Raw genomic sequence first — 23,660 nt, forward strand, 5'->3', positions numbered from 1 at the left:
TATAGGCTTCAGTGTTTTTTATTATTTTTAGGAACCACCCCATCTTTTGCTTGTAAGCCTGAAAACGACATATCCAAAATACTTTTTTTTTTTTTTTTTTTTTAGTCTTTTTAATTATAGTCATGATCTGGGTCTCTTCTGAGAGGCCAGCTTTGCCTGTCATCATTTTGTTTCATATGCACTTCTGCTAAAAAAGACAAGCACATCCTGTTATGGTGTTATTTTCATGAAATGATTTACATGCACAGAACCAGTGCTTTCTCTCAAACTATCCCCAGTAGACTGGGATCATTTGTTACTATTCCCCATTTTCACTTCCCATTACTTAAGGCATTTTGCATGATGAGATAAAATTATTTAGTATTTTATTAATTGTGAAAATCTGTGAAAGCCAAAAAGCAGACGCACTAATGACATACCACCAATGGTAGATGAAAACAGCTCAGCTGCTCATTCTATCTCTGTCACAGCCTGATTCTTGGATAATACTGACGACCAATATCTGTGTGACTGTTGCCAATTACATTTAGCTTTGTCAGCTGTTATTTTTATTCTGTTTGCCTCTTTGTACCGTTCTCTCTTTAAGCCTCGTTCAGATATTTTACTTTGCACTTGACAGCATGCCTATTGTCTCACCAGAAAGGTTAGCACATTAGAAATGGAGATGCTAGTACATATGAAGACAAGAAATCACGATATCAGTCTGATATTTTTGTCCAAACCCGAACATGCATTTCTTTATTTGTCTGAGACAGTCTACAGTCAGGTACACAGACAATGGCTGTCCAAAGTTAAAAGTCACTTCTTTATCTTCCTTAATTTAACGAAGCATTTACTGGAATAATTCAAGGATTGATGCAGAAGCCCGCATGTGCAGTGTCGATCTTGTTCACCCTGCAGGATTATCTCATCAGTTTCTGTTGTATTTTCTGTCAATAAATCGAACCAAAGGGTCGGTCAGATTAAAGCATCCGGTACTTCGGGGGCCGATGGAGACCCACCAGACTTTCATTTTTTTCCCCCCCAAATTCGTACATATGGTTCGTCCAGGTCGGCCATGCACACACAGCGTAGGGCAACATAAAGAAGTTAAGACTGATCCGAGAGAGATCCTGGCAACAGCTAATGAGAGTGTAAATCAAAGAAGAAGAAAAACTAGAAAGAGAAAGATAACAAAAGCTTTCAGAGAGAAAGATAAATGTTATTAAACAGCGGCAGAGAAGGGTTTATCCGGGCGTCAAAATCCAAGCCATCTACTGCAGAGTGCACACGAGGTAAGGAAACAGCTGAAGTGGAAAAATCAGAGGTAATTTCCTGAGAGGGATGGGGAAAAAAAAAAATGAAAAAAAAAAAAGGTGATAAGCATTGAAAATCTGTTTCCAAGTAAGGTGACAGGAGATACGGGAAGGTAGATTCAGAAAGTTAAAAAGACTGAGATTTTAAATTCAAACACATTCGTGTAGCCTGAACAAAGTACATTGTTAATCAAACAACATCATCTTGGGTATGGCAATGATTTCGTATTATTCTCCTGCTTTCTGTGGTTTCTTATAATAACAATGTGTTAATACCGTGTTGTCGTTTTGGCCACCACAGAGGCGTAATGCAGAATAGGAGCATAATGCTAATATAAGATAAAGACGTAATGTTCGACAAGCATATATAGCATGATAAATGGACGATAGGCCTATATAAATATGTTAGGCCATTGCTGACATTGAAAACCGAGAAACAGACCCTACAGCATCTGGACCGTGCCAGAACTATCCAGCGGTCGAACTGTGAGGCTTACTTCCAACTTCTGCCCAAGCCTAAACACGCAATGACTAATGGCTGCCATGTGTGTACAGAGATAGCACCTAGCCAATCCACAGAGCAAGGCCAGAGAGAGAGAGAGAGTGTGTGTGTGTGTGTGTGTGTGTGTGTGTGTGTGTGTGTGTGTGTGTGTGTGTGTGTGTGTGTGTGTGTGTGTGTGTGTGAGAGAGAGAGAGAGAGAGAGAGAGAGAGAGAGCAAGAAAGTACATTGGACAGAAAGAAGAGGAATATTAAATGCAAAACAGCTTTTGGCCCATTACTGAAAGGAGAATTTTCCATCAACTTGTTAGTCCTTTCAAAAGTAAAAATAATACTTTGTGTGTGAGTTTGGCGCACGTATCACAAACCTGTACTGTTCTGGATGTGTGTGTGTGTGTGTGTGTGTGTGGCAGTGGCAGTATCTTGGCCTAGGCTCTACAACGCTGGAATTTCCTCCAGCTCTGCCGTGAGGGCAAGATGGCTACCATATGCCAGCTATGCGCATACACACGCGCGCGCGCACACACACACACACACACACACACACACACACACACACACACACACACACACACACACACACACACACACACACACACACACACACACACACACACACACACACACACACTAGTTGAATGAAGACCGCAATCCTGTAAGCATAAAGGTTTGTAATAGTGAAGCCAACCTTCCATATAAACAAACACACATTGAAATGTATAATGGGATGAAGTCTGAACTAAACACAAACACATACGCACACCAATTTACACACGTTCCTCGGCCCGGTGTGTACATTTGTGTTTGTTATTCTGTGTGTGCATGTGAGCAGACAGTCACAGAGACAAATGAAACACTGCAATGAAATGGACACACTTATACAGAGCATCCAGCACCACATACACAACAAGACAGTGAAAAATGATCAACAAACAAATTATCCAGCCAGTAAACCTGTGATGTCACCCGTTTTGATGGTTAAATAATGATTGTTCTTTGGTTTCATAGACCCTGTTTCGTTTGTTCACAAATCAGTGACATACCCAAAAGTCATAGAACAACCACAACGTACATTATGCTTTAACTAATCAATATAAATTCGACTGAAAAAAAAAAAAAAAAAAAAAATGTCAATCATTGTGTCTGCTACTTGATTTAGTAAAGACTCTGGTGCCGCACTTTTGTGAGTTCACGTGGACAACCCTCACAGACTGGGCTAAATCGTATTGCAGCGGTGGACTCTGATTGTATACGTGTTGTCTGCAGTGCCTTTAATCCCAGTTTATAGGTTTTAGGTTTGAAACAATTAGTAGATAGCAAATTGTGTGTTCCCCAGGAAATGTATCATTAAATTTGATGAATTGTTTTAGTCATTTATCCAAAAAAAAAATGCCAAACATTTGCAGTTGCACATATGATGATGTGCTTTTTTTTTTGTCAGTGTCACAGTTTCATAGTAATTTATCATACATAAAACAAATTTAAAGATAGAGAATACATAGAGAAAAGGCATCAATCTTGGAGCCTAAGAAATTGTCAGAGATTTTTTTTTTCACATTTTGTAAGTCAGAAAATAGTCATAAATACAATTATTAATTATTTTAGATCTAATTTTGTGTGTGTTTGTGTGTAACTTTTTATTCAAGCCTCTAAACTTAAAGTTTCAGAGAATAAACTTCATACTGAAGTCCGCCTTGTACCTGCCTGGCTGAGTCACTGTATTGGCAAGGAAAAAAGTGTGAAAATATGATTGGCTATTAATAATTGATGACCAGTTAAATTTAAGCCAATGTCAGATGTTCTCAGCCACGGACATCAGCTGAATTTCTCAGCTGGTTCCTCTTTCCTCAGTAGGGCATTTGCTGACATCTGGTGACTTATTCAATTCAGTTATTAACTGGAGGATTGTGATGATGGAAGGGGAAGAGTAAAACTGAGCTGTAGTAAATGACAGCTGCTTAACCCCAACACATCAATCACCTGCATGCAGCAAGGTGTTGGATGTTTATATTACACTGCTTAAGAGGCATGAGAAGAAAAAAAAAAAATCGACCCTGGCTGCCAGTGCCACAGTAAACACCAACATATGCTAACTCTAACCCCAGCCAGGATTTGAATCCCCATGTGTGCACAGCCATATGGGTGCTAAAAAAAAAAAAAAAGGAGAGCTGAAGAAGCTCTGGGGGTTCAAGAACAGTTGAAGACTGTCAGAGTCACACTGCTGACCGTGGAGAATCTGTAGCTAAATCTTCTGAGCAAATAAATAGCAAACTGTTAGTTGACAGATGAAACGTCAAATCATTTTGTAGTTCTGGATGTCACATCACATCACATATACACCCCGTCACGTTGATACTGTAAATCAGCACCAAAAAAAAAACACTTTATTGAATGAAATGGTCTCCATACTGAGCAAGATCGGGTATGCGCAGACATCTATTTTTAACTATGTGACATGACAGTATTGGTCATCTGATAAATACATCGAACCGACATCCACATGTGGACGTGAATCAAGGAATTTAGTGGCGCTGTAAAACCCCGGAAAGATGGGTAGAAGAGTTCATGTACTCTGCTAACAGTATCTATGTAATTTTGTTACTTATATAGTGAGACACGGAATAGTAAGCATTGTTTAGGTGACAAAAATGTAATCATGAAGCATATTTTTAGATATTTTTTTTAGAATCAGAAATCCACTGTTCTGCAGATTACAGGAAAAGGTTTGATCTCCAGCACTGAAGTCATTTCTGTGACCTAAAGAGAAGGTTTTTCTGTTTTCCAGTAATATATCCAACTTCTCTCTTGCTTGGTAACCAGCTTCATAAAGTCTGCATTTAAAATCACTTATATAAGCCAAGACATTTCGTTCCAGCTTAGTGGCTCTCAAGTACTCCTCCGAGAGAACCAAATGACCACAAACCGAGTGGCCAACCAGATGTTGTCCAATGGAACCTCCTTGGCTGCCAACACCAGCCATGGCAAACCTTCTCCAAGGGGTGTAACAGTATACACTGAATTCATTGTTCAGCGAGTACCACAGATTTGTAGAACAAATATGCTACAACACAACATTGTGTGGAGCCACTATTCTAAACTGAGGTGTTTTCAAGTCTGCACACTGTGCATTAGGTGTGTAAATATCATTACGGTCTTAAACTTTCAGTTGGATGTGCTGTGGAGCTGTTCTTCCTCAAAAGAGCGCGTTCTTTTCATCACGATTTGGTCGACATACTCTTTTCTAATTACCTGCACCACCTTTTTGAAGGAGCAGGAGCTGATGTTTGTTTATCGTCCGCTGCGCTCTGATACTAGAAAACAGTTTTTTGAGATAAAATCCTCAAAAGCCGTCAGATGAAACTGCTTTAGTTAGTGTAGAAAATAAAAGGAAAAAGGCAGACATGCTCAGAGAAATAAAGAATAAGAGAAGTGAAAGTGAAGGCTCAGACATAAACAATGTGGTACAGAAAAGTACACATTTACACCTAAAATTCAGGTGACATTTGTCTACAAATTCTGGTTGTCTAGTGGATGTGAAGTGAATCGAGAAAAAAAAAAAACAGAATGCAAAGAGGTGACAAAGGAAACTTTTCCACGAACAAAATCAGCTGTAGATGTGATCTCACTACTCAACATTTCTGGCTGTGTTTAACGATGCTTAACTGTTTGGACTACGTTCAACTGGAGTCAGTTGGCAGCACCAGATTATTACCGTAAACCGCAGCGTTTTATTACTGTGGTTTGGAAAATTCCATCGTCTTCCATAGTGTCCAAGTTAAAACTCTCAGTTATCTGTATCCTGACTTAAACAAATGCCAACACGTCTACCACTGCGCTCTGACGAATCACACATGCGAACAGTGTGCGACTGCACGCAAGTGCTCTATTCTGTTGTTGTGTTCTGAGTCTAGTTGAGGCTGTTTGGTTCAGCAACTGAAATGTAGCAGAACCGTTTTACTCAGAACTAGCAGTCATAGGACGATGATGGTCCAACAAACATCTGCTCTGTATGAGCCAATGACAAGCTCTTTAAACATACACCCACCTACCCACCCACATCTGCTCTCTGTTATCCGACAAAGCCTTACACATAGACAGACACAGCCACAGGCGTGCTCACAGACACACATATACAAATCTGCTGTGTGATCAATTACTAGCCCCGCACAGCCAGCCCATCATCAGAAACAGTAAGACAAAGGAGCTGTGATTCTATTACTGAAACAGCTGCATTTACGTTACAAACAAAATCGCTTAACTCTAACCGCGATACATAGATCAACCCTGTGTCATTTGGCGGCTTATTGTCCAAGCCCCAATGTACATGATATCAAATGCATGAAGACATTCACGCACAAACACGATGATAGCTGTATCAAACTCAGACCAAGTCAATAAGCCAGCAAGTTGGCTGGCCAGCAACCTCTGCCGAGTTCTGCTCTGCCACACTGCTCTGATGATCTGCTGTGTGTGAGAGAGAGTGTGTGTGTGTGTGTGTGTGTGAGAGTGTGTGTGTGTGTGTGTGTGTGAGAGAGAGTGTGTGAGTGTGCGCGCGTCCATGTACATTTGACTGGCGCCATTCTACTGCTGGGAGCAATTATAAAGACATGAAGCAGATAGTTGGAGATTGCTGTTTTATGCAACACTGAGAAACACACAGCTGCATGAATATATATATATATATATACACAAAAAATATGATGAACTGGATTGTTTGTACTTCAGGAATATTGTCATTTGTCCACATTGACACAATGTCATTACAGTGAAAGAAAGTAAAAGTAGAAATACCACAGTCTCAAAATATAAGATGTGAAGATGTTATACAAGTAAGTTTTCACATGCTGTTTTTCAATGTGGAGCCACTTTAAAATTCTTTATGTACAACTGGGTACATTGATATGATGGTACTGCATTATAACATGTATAACTAGTGACTATAACTGTCAAATAAATGTAATTTTCCTCTGAAGTATGGTGGGATATGAGTGTAAAGTAGCGTAAAATCAAAATGCTCGCATGCAAGTACCTGAAAGTTGTTCCACAAATTCAGTAAATGTAATTCGTCCATCACTGAAGGAGACAAAGTCAATTCAAGGATTAATCATCCTGGAGGCTCAGAAAGCGACTACTATCAGTGAAGAGAAAAATACAGTTGAGAATAACTAAACACACACAAGGCACAGCCTTTGAACCCTGACTGGACGTTCTGTGCGTTTGGTGGACAGACACGTGTGGGACATCAGTCTGTCAACCTGTTCTAGGAGGGGGGAGCCGGAGGGAGGACATTCACCTCTACCAAAAGAGAAATGTTGTTTTATTTAAATGTTGTGCGTTCTTGGCTGGCTTTAAAATATTAGCCACAGGTATGTGTACACATTCAGGAGTCGCTTTGTCTTCTGTACAGAAGCAGAATGGACAGCTCGGGGTCAGGACTCCTGGAGACCAGTGTGCCTTAACCAAGATTAAGTTATCGGCTGCTGGATGGTCACTAAATCCTTCCAGTTAGTAGGACCGCCTGCTTGTTACACCGCAGTGTCTCATTGTCTATGTTTACACGTTAAATACAAGCGTGAAGGATTTGGAGTTGTTTAAAGGCATCCGACGGTAGTGAGTCACAAAGGTAACGCAGTCTGTTACATCTTCTGATGAGTAATTAGTGAAGTCATCTGTAATGTAGCAGGACGTAGAGAAGTTTTTCGAGTAACATGCCGAACGCTTGTCAAAACTCAGTCACACATAAGTAGAGAACGAGCATCTTATAACTTGACTCAATTTTGTTATGTCAAGACTTTTTCTTTAAAATCAAAGTAATACTTCCTCTTTAAATCCTAATAGTCAAAATACAAACAAACACACCTCATTTTAATGAAATAACTGGCCTCCACCCCCCCACCGCTACCACAGTCCCTAAGCCCTTCAGAAACCAGGGAAAACCCTGATGGCATCACTCGCATAACAAATGATGGAACTTTTGAATTCATCTAAAAAAAAAAAATGTTTAAATGTTTGAATAACAACATATAGCATACATAAGTAAGACATGTAGTGAATATGCCATAAGTCTGCGAAGCCTAAGATTTAAAAAGATATTTCTTTTCCTCAAGGCACCATATAGGACGTTAGTATGTTTGTTTGTGCCTGACTTTCATCAACAGATGAGCTTCACACAGCCAACAGAGAGTTTCTCCCATGTGTTCATCAGGAAGGAAAACATGGGAAACATATACACCCAAATTACACAAACATGTTAGGGCACGCACGCACACGCACGCACACACACACACACACACACACACACACACACACACACACACACACACACACACACACACACACACACACATACCATAGAAATCCCACCCCCTACCACCCACGCACACTTTGACCGTCCTACACGCACACATACACGACCCCTGTTCGCTTGAGTGATGAGTCACTCTGCTGGGAACTCCATGCTTTCCCCATTACAGCACTACGGCCTGGCAGACTTACTGTCCTAACATGCTCAGAGAGGCAGGTAGGGAGTTCAATTGGGAACAGAATGGAGATGAGAGAAAGTGATTTAAGATTTTTTTTTTTTTTTAAAAACAGACCTACTGAGATGAAAGAAAACAACAATAACGAGTGACAGAAAAAAAAAAAAGAAAAAAAAAAGTGATGAACCAGAAGTGTGTGAAACGGTGGCAGAAGAAGAGACAGGGTGAAATCGCTCTTTGTTTAAACTCAGTGGTCATTCAACTAAACACAAAGGCCCAGTGAAGCGGAAAGTTTAACCTCCAGTCACAGCACACTACAAACCCGGGAAAAGAAATCCAAAGAGGGTATAAATATGAAAGCGTCGTGCTTTCTTGATTACTACTGTCTGACTATCTTCTCAAAAATGCTGCTGGAAAAGAGACAAAGGCAAGAGGGAAGCAGAATAATCTTAATGTACTCCACATTTTCACATAATTAATGCCTGCTGTCACAAACTTCGCTGAACAGAACACCGACTGAATGTAAATAGTCCATAACTAAATACAAGGCTTGGTTGGACTTCCATAGGCAAACTCAAGTGTAAACAGGAAGTGGTGTGTTTTATATGTCTAGAGGGTGAACACTGACACCTCATTTTAACATATATAAACACAGCCAACGTTTTCTAACCATATCGTGTCTGTTCACAAGCAGATGCAAAAGACCTTTACCTGACAAAAAGGATCTTGAAATTCAAAAGAATTATTGAAAATAACTCGGACTCTGACCAATACTTGACAGTCTTCTGTATTCAAAGCTAAAGACTCATTTTAGCTGGTACCAGAAAGATATTGAGGTTCAATAACCAAGTTTATAGCCAACAAAGATAATCACTTACTGGTAAGTATGTTGGAAAAACATCAGCACAATGAGCTTTCACACCAACAATGGAGGCACACAAAAAAAAAAAAGTTAATGAGCACTTCACACCAAAGTAAGCAAATCAAGAACAAATGGAAATATGAAAAACAAAACACATATCATAAAAAGAACAACCAACAGAATAAATCCTGCTTATTAGCCCCTTTGGGGTATGCCACATGTTTTCATTTTTCAATTCTGTAAAAGCAAAACTAAGATGTAAGCATGATGTATTTAAATCATTTGACCACAGTGAGTAATGTTATGCAAAGGATTTGCTTTTTCTAAATCCTATTCTTTTGGGATTGCTGATGTTTAATTTAGTGCAGATTGTTATGTAATGGCATTGGATTTGAGACCGAAAGAGAGAGGAAAGGCAGTTGAAAAGAAGAAGGAAAGAAAGAGCGGGATGGAGGGAAGAAAGGCAGACAACAGGAGAAAGAAAAGTGCAAGGAAAGAAGCAGAAAGACAGGGAAACACAAAAAAAAAATTAAAAAAATAAAAAACATTGAAGGATATCCGCTTATAGTAAAAGGGCTGAAAAGAAGCAATACTAACAAAACAAGTGAGGTAACAGCTGGATTAACTCAATAAACAGCTGGATTACTCTGTTTCTTCTAATTGTCTCACACCTCGTCACCTTGCTTTAAATGTTTTGTGACACACAAAGCAGTTCTTATACAAACAAACAAAAAAAAAAAGGGTGACACAGGCTGGCCGGCTACCTTATATCCTTTTGAACAAAAGATGTAAACTACCATTAAAACAGAACAAAAAAAGCCATTTTTGTGGCTTGGTCTTTATACCAAGCTGAAACCAACCCTCTTAGACTGGATCAGGCAAAACGATCACGCAGCAAAGGAAACAGGCTCCATTCACTAACACTGCACACCGGACTGAGGCAAAACATGCACACAGCTGCAGTTTACATGGACGGATCCACGGGAAAACTATTCAATCAAAGCAGACAGTGGAGCACCAGACCTTTTATAGCCCAGGCTGAAGTAAGTAGTACAAATGATTATCTGAACTGTATTCAGACAAGATCAAACTGCACAGCAAACCTACTGCATGTGAACTAATACAGGAGGCTGTGTAGGTTGGATTTTAATTGTTCGGGAGGCTTCTGCAAGAAAAAAAAAAAAAAAAAAGAAGAAGCTCATTACGATTAGAATTATCTGCTGGAAGCAGGATGCAATGCAAGCTAACAAAGTTTCTTTCAGAATAAATGAGTGACAAATAAAGAGAGAGCCCTCATCAGGCTGTTCGGCCCGGCAACACAGACCCGGCTCACAAACAGCAGACTGTGCAAGCAGTTTGCTCGAGATGGCGAAGCAGATAGTGGGCTGATTTACAGTGCACCGCCATGATTTGGTTTCAAAGTTTGTTGATCTTGAGACACCCTGTGTTTGTGTGTACATGTTTTATGTATGTGTGTGCGTCCCTGGAGAGATCCAGAAAGCCAGATTAAAAAGCTTGTTGAAGATCAAAGGCGGGAACACAGCGAGGGTTCAAGTCTGCTAAACCAGGGAGCACGCTACATGGCCACATTACTGTAAAGCCTTAGTTTTGTTTCATGACAGTCACCTCTTCCAAAGACATTGTATCGTTAGAGCATGCACTCTACCACATCTTCTGATCATTCAGCATTAAGTACGCGTGTAAAATAATACAAGTTGGTCTGAATCTACAAGTTTCTGCTGCCATTTTGTTGAGATTAGTTTCATACAGGTGAGCAACAGATATTATGAAGGTAAAACACACTTTGCCCCGTGCTGTTGCCGTCTCCTACTGCTGTTATCTAACATATTAGCCCAATGTTGACCCACAGAAAAGCCTCCATTTCAAAATAATGTACTAAACAGAGTCCATACGGTCACCATATGGTTTATCTAATCCGAGATAAGCGCATTTTCATAATTTTCTATCAGATTTATTGATACAGTTTCTGGTAACACCTTTGTTCACAGTTCAGCTGAATAACTGTTTGGTCCCTTAAAATGATATTTAACATTCAATCTAAAAGTTGAATCATTGTGTGCACTGACCTGACAAAGAAGCAAACAAAGAATAAGGATCATTTATCACATCGATCTCTTCTAGATTGAAGGATATTTTTTAATTTTTTTTTTTAAGCGCAGAGCACGGTCTTTGAAATGCAGACGTCAACATTACTAACTTGACTCATTGCAACCAACCCTAACAGAGGCTATAAAACTGTCTTCAAAAGGCAAAAAAATGTCAACAAAGTGCAGTTGGCAGCCATATTTAGCCAACTACATTCAACTGTGCAATAAAGGTCAATTTGATAAAGTGAGACTATAAACTCAGACACTCAAACCTATTGCCACAAATTGCCACAAATTGCTACAAATTCCCAGCAATTCATATGTCCTTCACTAAGGAACTCAATATATTCAGTAATATATTATAACTTATTTATTACGTTTTGTTTTAAAAATACTTAGATTTAGCCTTTACACACTGATTGACATCTAAACATCCAAAAAGATCTAACAACATACAATGAACATGGAAAGATAAAAAAAAATTACTCTTGAACTACCTACAAATGATCTAAAGACCCCAAAAACATTCTTTTTTTTAAATTAGAATCACAAAATAGGCCAATAATTGAATGTAAATGAGTCCTTGTTACTATAGTACATATACTGACAAAACAAAGTGCACAAATCAGAACATATGTGGCTAAAACAGGCCCTGTTTAAATCTGGTAGTAATATAAGTTCATATTGAGATCAGATAATTATATCAGGCCACATAATGTATTTATGAATTTCCCACGAAACACCGGGTGCCATGGAAGTCTCCTCTTAACAGTATTATATGCAGCTCCCTCTTTTATGTGCATGAAATAGTACTAATACATGACATAGTTGTCATACATGTGAAGGCAGAAGACACAACACATCATCATAACTGTGTTCTGATCCCATCCTTATGGTGAAAGCCGGCTACTGAAGCAGTAACACAATACTGGACAGCGGTTGTCATTCAATTCTATAAATACAAATGAGAATGTGAACACTGCTGAACTCGCTGCAGTGTAAACATGATCTGAGAAACATTGCAAGTGTCTGATTTGTTTCTGTCACCTGTCTGCCAAATCAGATATGATCACCATGCTCGATAACGCCCATTTATCATCCTTAAAGACTGCCAATTCTCCATGAAGACAACAAACACAGCAGAGGCAAGCGGGGGGGGGGGGATAAAGTGTGGCGAGGAGTTCAATGCAGAGACAGAGAACAAATAAAACAATAAAAAGGGAGAAGCAAAGAGAAATGGAGGGGGAAAGAAAAGGAAGCAACAGCAGGGGAGAAACAAAAGTGAAAGGAGAGGAGAATAGGGAAAAGATAGAAGATGCGTGTTCAGTGTTGGCACAGGTTCATACTTATTTGCCACAGACATTCCAACAGAGTTATGTCATCACACACACACACACACACACACACACACACACACACACACACACACACACACACACACACACACACACACACACACACACACACACACACACTTTTGCCACCCGAGACCTTTTTGTTACTTCCTAACTTGACTGTCATAATTTAAACAGACACGTATATCAATTATGGACGACCAGACCAGTAAAAATAGTCGCCTCTTTGCAGCAGAAACACATGAAGACAACGCAGTGAAACTGTTTGTGCTGAGCTGCATCACATACGTCTGTGCCTTTGAATCCTCTCACACTTCTAGATACGGAGATGATGCTGCTACCAAAGGCATGAGTGATGACGTTTTCAAACCTAGACCACCCACCGTTGCATTTTAGCTTTGCCCACAGCAACACAAAGAGTTAAAGGAATGTTTTAGGTCTGTGCCAACCGCCTAAGCTCCTCTCTTTTAGTGTCTGTCTTGCAGTGTCTGCACAACTGGATCTATCAGTGCATGTTTTTGTTGTGCAGGACAAAGAGCAACCTCCATAGAAAAGAAAAAAAATTGCCCCAAGCTTGTACATTCATCACAATAAACAAGAAGAATTACTTGGATTTCACCACAGTAAGAAAATAATCCATACAAAATTGCAAACTTACAACCTCTGCTATTTGTTTATCCTAGTTGAAAATTCACAGTGTAAAACAATGAAAAATTCTCCTAAATTTGCTGTTAAATTTGCATACACTGCAAAAATGGCTGTTAATAATCTGTTAGTTGTCCCGACACAGACACTTTTCAGGCGAAGCTACAATATACTGTGTTGAAATAAATTAACAAAATGTTCAGTCTTCTTGCTGGTTATTCCAAAACATTCTGAATCATTACTTTTTATGCGGTTAGCATTGTCGCAGTAATGCGGCATTGCGTATTTTTTTTGTCACAGCCCGAGCTGCAACTGAGTAATAATCAACCTTTATGGTTGAATCGCTTTTCTGTAAAATGTCACAAAAAAGTGAAAAAACAAAATGTTCAAGAACCTACTGTACGTTTATGTGCAACATGTTTGTAAAAACCCATTCTGCACCGTGTTGACAGAGGTTTTGGTCAAATGTATTCAGTTATGTAAAATAACTGAACACAGGAGTGTTTTAGACACAAAGACACACATTCATTATTCCCACGAGGAAATGTCCCTTTCCAAACACTTGTGCCACAGTTGGGGATCTGACTGTGAACTTCTTTGACAGCTGATGGCGCCATGTTTCCCCACAATGCAGGTTATCAGAGCCTGCAGTCTGACTTCACCTTAATCTCTGAACATGGGAGTATCTCTTAAAGCTCCAAAAATAGAATGAATGATCAACACTGTCTGAGATTTAACCCCGCTGTAGCCTTTCTGGATCAGATGTCCAGATGTTCAAACCTGGCCAACAGTGTCTACAGGCCACATTGAAGGGATCACGGTTTGCTGTTTTAAGTTTTGAGTATTGAAGAAATAAAAGCAAAAGCAACTTACAAAATCCATACATCTGGAGGAAACGGTCATGAAAAGTGTACGTTATTTATTGTATGTGGCCAGTGGACGCAAAGCGCAATTTTAAAGTCTTGGACTATAATTTGTATGGAGACGAGAATAAAACCACTGCAATCTCAACCACTGATCAAAGGCAAAGATAAGAGCTCCAGCTCTCTAACCTTTAGCTCCCAGATCTCTTCCCTGTCTCTGAAAATAAACCCCACTGAGACGGCACAGTCAGGCTGCATAATGAACCTCTTCAAATAACAAGATGGTCGTTCGCAAATAGAACATTTTTGAGATGGCAGTCACGGTAAACATGAACACCTGCAGGGTGGGAGTCAATACCAACGTGCCAAAAATCTGGTACCTTTTCACCACACCAGCTTGTAAATCAATCCTCTGTATTCTTCATGCTGGTTTGGCAAGTAACCACCCATGATTTGGACGTCAACCTTTATACCAAAGCAATCAATGGAGTGTTTTTCCCAGCACAGACTAACATTCTGCCAAACTGTAATAATCTCCCCAGTTAGCTCTATTTTCAAAGTCAACACAGCGTTGGACAGAATAGTTACAGTGTATGCGGCTAACCTAATAGATGTTGCTTTCACAGGCAGCACTGCAGCAATATGTCAGACATGCCCAGCAAATTTCACACTCACATGGTTATTAATTTTTCTGGATATTCTGCTCACAATCAAACCTTACGTGACCTCTTTTCATTAATAAAGATGGGGAAAGTTGGCAGCAAACGTTGCGTCCATTCTTCTCTGTGACAAACAGATAAAAAAAACAGTTTCCTGTGAGGAAGCCTGTAGCAGTCTAGGGGCCTATACAGAGTATTTGCATAGGAGGGAAGTGCCTTCTTTGACATTTATCTCCCTGAAACTACCATTCATCCCTCCACATGGATGCTTCAATAAAACAAGCCCCCTTTGCATAAAGGAAAATGACCAGAAACACAAAGTCAAAAAACAATAGATTAAAAAACGAGACACAACAAATCTGACGGGATTATCGTGATGCTGTTAGGATTACTGACCACTGTGTATTGCTTGTGGGTTGTTTAGACACTGAAGAATTTAAGAGTCACGCAAAAATACTATAAATAGGATTTATATGTTGTTTACGTTTTGCAGTTATGTAATTGCAAAATAAACAATACCTGGATTTCTTTTTTTTTTTCATATTAGTTTGCTTTGGCTACACCCTAAGTTCCTAATCAATGCAAAGAACCAGCACAAATTATACATATTATCTTTCCTTCACCTATTATACTCTATGTAATATTGTCTCACTTGTAAACCAATACCATCCTTTCGGGTGGCACGAGAAACGAACATCTATGAAATCAACAATGTAAGCATTGTCTTTTCTTTGGAAACTGAGATGTGTGTTAGAAATGATGCAAACTGTGGGTAGAGCAGAATACAACTATTTCTGAAGGACAGGTGATGGCTATCCATGGCCACGTTGAACTAAAGACAACTTTGAACATGTTTAAAAACTGATCCGAGTGCAGTTTGAAACCTCATACACCTACAGCTTCTTCCCTTACAGCCGATGTTATGGAATGTTCAGGTAAATACAGAAAAGTGAAAAAGACACCGACACAGACGCCCGCCGTCAGCCTCCACAGTCTCCACCCGGGCTTCTCACTGACAAAGATGATGCCTTAATTTGGTCTTAAGATGTAGTGTGAAAGAGGATACTTGTGCAGACAGCAGGCAGGTATGAGAGTGATTGACAGCAGAAAGAAGATGGTGACTCTTGAGCCATAATCATACATCTGTATTGAGCTGCTTTCTCTTTTAAAACACACTTGCAATAGAGCTCTTTCATGGCTCTGGAAGTTCACTTTTCCATATTGATGTCATGTAGCTTTTTCGTGTGATTTAAAAATAAACCTTCACCTCTGAACATTCTTCAGTTCTGGAATCATTTTTTAGGAAATACTTAGGTTCTTGAGTAGTTGTATGAACATATATACTGAAACGGGCCAAATCATGTCGTATACGACGGAGTCAAAAACGGCAAAAATAAGTTCTTGTATCTAAAACAGACGCTACAAACTTCAGGTTCCAGTCGTCAAAGAGTGAGTGTAGGGTTCCATTTCAGAGCCACCATTATGTGTCCAGCCGTCCCACCGGGAGACGTTTATTGTAGGCAGAGTAGAAAAGGCCTCACTTCTTTCTTTGATGGAAACATCCTCACTATACAGCAAACATTACACTTTCACTATCGCTATCATTACACTATCACTGTCGCCCAGTTCCAAGCCCCGAAGGTCTCAACCAACTTAAGTGGCTTGGCGTTTTGGGAACTGAATCAAATGTAGACAATCATAGGATAAGAAGTGAAACAAGCCAGGTTGGGGTTAAAGACTTAGAACTCTTACAGCAGAGCTCCTAGTAAACTGCATGAACAGCAGCACAGAGGAGTGCAAGTACCCCAATCCAGGCCCCTCAAAGTTGGTTTCATATCAAGAGCTGCCTCTTTCTGTCTCTGTCTCTCGCATACACACATAAGAACAGTATGGCCTCAGACCTGGCAAGCAGCACTCCAGTTCTTGGAGCAGCTTTCTGTCTAATTTAAAGTTGATTGCTGTGGGCCCTCTGTGTGTGACTAGTGAAATATGAGTGTGGAGAAGAGTATGGAGGCTTGGACTGCGTTTAGCTCTGTGTGCGTGTGATTAAGGGTGTGTGTGTGTGTGTGTGTGTGTGTGTGTGTGTGTGTGTGTGTGTGTGTGTGTGTGTGTGTGTGTGTGTGCGCACAAAGGCAGTGGATCTTCTGAGCTTATGTCGATACATTTTTATGTGCATGCATGCGTCTGTCTCAAGGTCTGTGTGGAGCCAGTGTGTGTGCGTGTGCGTGTGTGTGTGTGTGTGTGTGTGTGTGTGTGTGTGTGTGTGTATGTGTGTGCGTGTGCACATGTGGTTTTTGGCTAGTCCAGAGATTGGGCTGCCAGTGAGAGCTGTCTGCAGGGAATCAGGCAAAGCAAAAGGCGAGCTGAGTAACAGTACCTTTCTCAACCTAGAACGAGGTGTCTGGAGGTGAGTTGGACTGAACTGAGCTGTACATAAAATGAACAGAAGTCAAATACATTAGACTATACAGGTCTCGGCCCGTCTTTGTAAGGCTTGTTAAAATAAGATAGACTTTTAACAGAACATTGGGATAGATGTATGTTAAATCCCTGCATCTGATAGCTTATTCCTCTCTAGAGTATTTATGATTAGTGATTGATCATGTGATTGCTCGATAGCTTTTTAAATCTTAAAAAAAATACTACAATACTGAATTCAAGAGAATTCTCTTGATAAATGTGTTCTAGTGAATAATTTTAAACTCAGTCATCTTATCTCTTAGTCACCCACCTCAACACATAACACGACAGCTCAACGCCAAACCTCAATGTAAAAGATACCTTAAAAAGGACCTATTATTTGTTTCCGTATTTTATGTCACATAGCATATACAAGGCTGACAAATGTAGGGAGGTCAGCCTTAAAGAGACAGGAACTTAAAATGGCCCATTTCAGACAGAGAATGAACCAAGGGGTTGCATAGAGTCAGTATAAGATATCTAAATCGTTTTTTTATGACCTGTAAATCATGCAAAGCTTCTCTGGTGGAGTCCCAGAATATAAAAACTGAAAATGAGAATAATAGGCCCCTTAAAGCCTCAGTGGATACAATTGTAGGATTTTCATTAATATTTTTTATCACAAAACTACATTATGCAATATATCTGACATCCTGACAAGGGTGTCAGCCAAAACACGTATGTGTCAGCGATGCTTGAATTAAGGTGTTTCACTCTTCTCAGAAATCTGAGCCTCTTGGATTTCCCAGTCTTTTTTGGATATGTCTACAGCCCTGTAAGTTCAAAAGAGAACATTTGTTCCCACTATTTTTCAGTTTCATCTCCAGTCAAAATGTTTGTAAAGCAAAAATACGCTCAAGTTTTCCTTTTATAGATACCGGAACCTTTAATCCGTGGGTAGGCCAACTTCCCAGAGGTAAACAGCAAGGTGCCTGGTGTCTCTCATTTTTCTTATTCTGTGTACATTTCATTTCATAGTGGTGAAGTGGTCAAGCCAGTGCAAGAGCTGATGTTCAAACTGAGACACATCATCCTGAATGGATCACCCAGACTCTGAAGTACAATCCATGAACAGTAAACACTGTTGTAATTGACACAGATACTGCAGCGAGTGGCCATGTGTTTGGCTCTTCTTTCCGCAGAGAAACATAGTGACTCCGGCTGAGACAAAACAACAATTAGCTGAATGTACCTGCACAGCTGAATGGATTTTAAAGCAAACTAATAGACAGCAATGAAACGGGGAACCACCGAAAGCCTGGGACACATTAACATCAAAAGGGTGGCTTAAGCAGTTCTGCTTTTCAGTTTTCCTGAAGTGCAGTAGGAAACTGGGCTCGTATTGGTCAAATGACAGACAGCAAACTACGCTCTCCGAGTAAGAACTCTTCTCTTCCAACTCTCGAGCAACCAACCACGACAAGTCACCTTCCTAAAATAGCAGCAAAGTCAAAAATGGTAAAGACATTTGAGACTGAACCGATCCCAGTCAAACAGCAACATGTGAAGGGACAACGTTGCATTGTTCCCCATCTCTAACACGCTCTATGCGCACAACATACAGTAAATGCAAACGACCGGATACTTAAATGAATGAAAATTGTCATTTTGTGCTCAGTCCAACATGATATATTTTTTTATATATCATTATATTATATTTGACCTTGTCTTTAATACACGTCGCTGTATTCCTGAACATTGATCACGGCTAAGTGGGCGAGTGCGTTCAGTGCAACTAGAAACCAGTCAAATTCCTTGTTTGCATAAACACGCCTGGCAAATAAAGCGGACTGTGTCTGTGCATTTCAGTGTATCACGTCTTTGAAGCATCACAGGCCAGCCTGGTGGACAAACGCAAGTGTAAAAACAACATCACACTCCAGGATCGGTGGGTGGAGTACAAATTCTGCCACTGATATACATGCAAAGCATTACTGATGCAAGAACACCGGCCCCGCCAGGTTTAAATGTTCCTCCTTAATACCTCAACTTTGACTTTCCTAATAGCTTCAAGCTGTAGAAGAGTGACGTTATAGGACGGCCTTTGACCCACATTCCCCTTCTAATGGGGAGACGTTTGAGAAGAGCAAACTTGGCTCATTTCTCTTAATTCTTCCGTTCCCTGTCCTACTCCAGAGTCGCCCCCAGGCTTCATCTTTCTGCTTGGCCTGTTTGCATTCCTGTCGAGCTCTATTTAAAGGCTTGATCACTCCACTGGCGAGAGGAATGCACATCTGCAGCGAGACCCCGTCCCACTGTCTCCGTCTTTCTCCGTCCCACTCTCAATATGCTCAAGTGTGTGCAGTATTTATTTTTAATTGTCTACTCAGTGCATTCGACTTTCACTGTTGGCCTGGAACAATAACTTTGCAAGTATGCAACACAAAAGAGCAGGATAAAGACTAATCTAGTCCGTCACATCAACAAGTGCTTTTGGTTGACGTGATTCCAACGCTTCATTTATACTCTGCCAAATGCGTTTCTGTGCTTGTGTTTAAAATCCAGAAACAAAACAATTGCGTAAGACCCAAAGCAAAAACAGTTTTTTTTTTTTTTTTAACTTTTTGAGCTCCCTATGTCTCGAAAAACACAAATATACAGTGCTTGCACACACATCAAGATACAGATCACAAACCAAACACAAGCCACATAAATAGCAAGTACCGCAGGCTATCAAATCAGAGATTATGTCTTTGTGCAAGTCCCTTAATCACTGTAGTAATTATAAAGAGTGGAGGAAAACAAAATACAGCATAGTATCACAATATTTTGCATAGCAACATTGCATCGATACAATGAGGCCAAGTATCGATACTTTATTATTGAAATGATACCGTTGCATCGCGATTTAAGGGTCTTCGAAATATCAAATCGTGGGGTCTGTGGTGATTCTTACCAATGACACATTTAAAGAAAGCCAAATATCGTAATGCTCCACACACTTGCTTCCAACAACTTCCACAAGGTCTCAATGAAATGTGAAGCCAGAAAACAGATGAAGCAACATGTTTCATTCACAGGAGAAGAAAACTGCTCACGTTCCGCTTATCTCAGACAGACATACCATTACAAAACACTTAATGCCATCCATGTATGGGACACTGTGGGAGGCACAGTTAAAAGGCATAGGCTATGTCTAAAACACATCTACACAGAAAGTGTTTCAGGTGCTAAACAGGCTAAAAAAAAAATTAAAAAAAGAAAGAAAAAAAGAAGAGAGACCAACATGCAAGCTAGCACGCATGACGCATCCCCACTGTGAACAACATTGGAGTAAATTTCCCTCAATTCCCTCCTGTCCCGTGGAGCGAGGCGGACAAACTTTTCGCCCGCAGCTTTCGAGCCGCTAATTTCTCCTCCCCGGTTTGAAACACTTTAAATCACCAAACTCACCTTGGAAGCTCTCCCCAAGTCAAACTGGCTTTATTATGTTGTCGTCTTCCATGATTGGGACCTCAACGCGTTGTTCCTCGGCTCACCGAAGAGACCAGACACGGACAAGCGGGACCGGAGAGCAACAAATTCGGTCAAGACAGGAGAAGGAGGGGGAGGAGGAGAGGGACGGGACCAGACGGTGTCGGCTGCCGCGTCATTGGAGGAGCCGGCTGTCGGTCATCTGGTTGAGTAGGCGGGGCCTAACTGTAAAGGGATTATGGTGGCTGAGCGATCAACACTGATCCGAGGTCTGGAGTCTGAGGACTGTGGCATGGAAAAACAGACTGAGGCTTCCATCAGAAGGATTATCATAGTTTTGAAATTTGCGTCACAAATTGTGCAGCCAACAGGTACAGCAAAATTATATTGGTCTGGGGCTCTGCAAGCAATTAACTGTTTGTAACAAAGAAAAGAAAAGAAAAGAAAAGAAAAGAAAAGAAAAGAAAAGAAAAGAAAAGAAAAGAAAAGAAAAGAAAAGAAAAGAAAAGAAAAGAAAAGAATAAAATGAATGCACAAAATAATTAAATACATGATTCATTTGTATAAATGATTGATATTGATTTAATTTGGACTAGCATACTCAACATTTAATGTACATGATGAGTTTTTGCAAGAGTTTAAAAAAAAAAAGCTGCAAAAAAAACCAAAACCAAAATTAGTTAACTACTCTCAAATGATTATATTTTTATAAATAAATCAAATGCCACTGACCGAGGAAAAGATTTATTTCAGCCTGCTACTCGTGGCCATGAGGGATAAACTGTGCTTTCTCCCACTTATTGTATTCATATTATGTGAGGCATTGAATAGACTGTCCCTGCTACTCCACAAACTGCTGTTTTCATCCACAAGGTCCTGACAAACAGATCATGTTGTCTGTTAAATATCTTACCATTTTCATAAGTTGCAAGTGTAATACATTGAATAATCTGGATAACTTTGTTGAGTAAAACCCTCAACCCATCCTCAAGCTTTTCATAGTTTTACTGAGTTATCCAGTCAAACTGTTAATCCTGTTTAACCAAATAGGATTTTGATTATCTTATTTCATTATTTATTTGGCTCACCTGTTATATGATGAGTACATAAACACATAAAATCCATTACTGGTTCCGGTACTCTATGCTTTGGCGGACAATAAATTGGATGACAGTGACATCTCATTATCCGAAGCAGTGACCTTTTATCCTCCCCATGAGGATAAACGGAGATGGAAAAACACATATATCAATGGAATGCAGTACAATACAACACCACTGCTTCCCACAGCATCTGCAGGACAAAACACCTCTTTGATATAATGTCAACAGACCAATAAAAGGATTAAGTCTTCACAAAGGTAGGAATATTGGATTCCAACACATCTACCAAATAAACTGTTTCAAGTATGATGTTTTTAGTCCTTTTATCCAAAGTTTGTTCTGTTCAAAATATGACAGTACAGTTGCACAAGGGTATACTGATTGTTTTTCATGTCATATAGTTTAAGGCAGAAGTTAAATGTGATGGCAGAAATGATAAGTAAAATATTATATGAACTGTACTTTTAGAAAAAATATATGACTCGTAGATTTTTCTTAACCACGGATACATTTGTAGTGCACAGCAGTACAAAGCGTGCTCTGTTTTATGTTGTTTACTTGTAAGGTAACTTTGACCTTTGACCTAGTTCTCCACTGCAAAAAAACAACAACCAGAAAACCCTGACAACAGCCAATCACATCCCTTCTTACTGAGTTTTATGATTAACAGACTGAACAAGAACAATTTGAACGCAAACTGAGGCCGTTGTATTCCAGTCCACTCATCAGGCAAACGACTGCCATCAATTATTCCACTGAAAAGGGGGGATTTCCAATTTCCAGCAGATCCAGACAGCCCCCTCATTGACCCTGACCTATTAGCTGCAGCCTGGAAGAGTTATGGTGTAAGAACTCATTAGCAGCAGTAGAGTAGTGATCCACCTAACAGAGACTTTACTGATTCCGTTTTGTAGTTTATCAGCTTGTGTGTGCAGTATTTACATATTTGTAGTGCTAATTTCCATGTATGGTTTAACTATTTCCCTTTTGCTGCAGAATGCTTGGGGAGTCAATGCAATTTAGTACAAACTTTCAAAAAGTACAGCTTTCATGAAGCTTTGAATATTGCACTTGTTATTTTGTTTGTTTTTGTTAGTTCATTGGTTTAAGATGTGTCAGAATGGAGCCAGTTAAAATCATTTGTAATTTCTGAGGCAACAGTTGGTGGCTTTGTTGGACTGGACTGCACCTGCTTCATATTTTCTGACTGCTCATCCACTGACATAGTTTTTGTCAGTTGGTCTGAGTTTATCCGTCTGTCCATCTGCTTCACTCCTGTGTGGGCTGAGGTGCCTGTCAGCTGGTTCCAATCTGTCTCTTGTCTCATTGGTCTTTGTATATGCTTCTTGTTTTTGTAGATAATTTAGCCATCTTTGTGTATGTTGCCTTCCTTCTAACTTGGACACCACTTATCTTTCACCTTTCTTGTCATGGAACCTCTCTATTTTTGTGCATCGGGATTCTACGCTGCACCTATTTTACAATGCATATTGTAAAAGTTTGAGCAGGGAATAAACCTTATTCCTCTTTAATACTGACTACGTTTACTAGAGTAATGTGCTGTGATGCCTTCTTGTTGTAGAATCTTTACAATAAATGTAGTTTTATGAAAAAAAAACACATCTACTATATGCTGGTCATGTTTTATTAGCTGACTAAATTCTAAAATTAATAGTCTTGATAGTGCAAAGGACAAACAACAGACAATAAACCTGTCAGGATTCATTGGATTGTGAAGGAGCAGTAGTGCTGATAGACACAGAAGTTTATTTTGGAAAATAAACTTTCCACACTTTTTATATTTCCTTTCATCCCCTGTTTACTGTGATCTTAATTTCAGAAAAGACTAATGTATACTGTATTCAGCTTCTTTTTTTTAAAAAAAATTAAAATAACTGCCTTTGTGTCCATGGTAATA

The 23,660-nt window shown here is 39.7% G+C and overlaps 1 protein-coding gene across 1 annotated transcript in view; it reads right to left on the reverse strand.

Moving 5' to 3' along the window:
• Positions 1-20,731, reverse strand: part of il11ra (interleukin 11 receptor subunit alpha) — a 46,094-nt gene extending 25,363 nt beyond the window's left edge. Inside the window, exon 1 of the mRNA XM_069704978.1 lies at positions 20,619-20,731. The gene's annotated coding sequence lies outside the window, so the exon portion shown is untranslated. The remainder of the gene's footprint in view (positions 1-20,618) is intronic.
• Positions 20,732-23,660: the final 2,929 nt, after the last annotated feature.

Source organism: Brachyistius frenatus, unplaced genomic scaffold, assembly GCF_029030835.1.
Source record: "Brachyistius frenatus isolate BFR_SWC_R1_liver_20210118 unplaced genomic scaffold, ASM2903083v1 Contig_3, whole genome shotgun sequence".
NCBI classification, from domain to species: domain Eukaryota; kingdom Metazoa; phylum Chordata; class Actinopteri; family Embiotocidae; genus Brachyistius; species Brachyistius frenatus.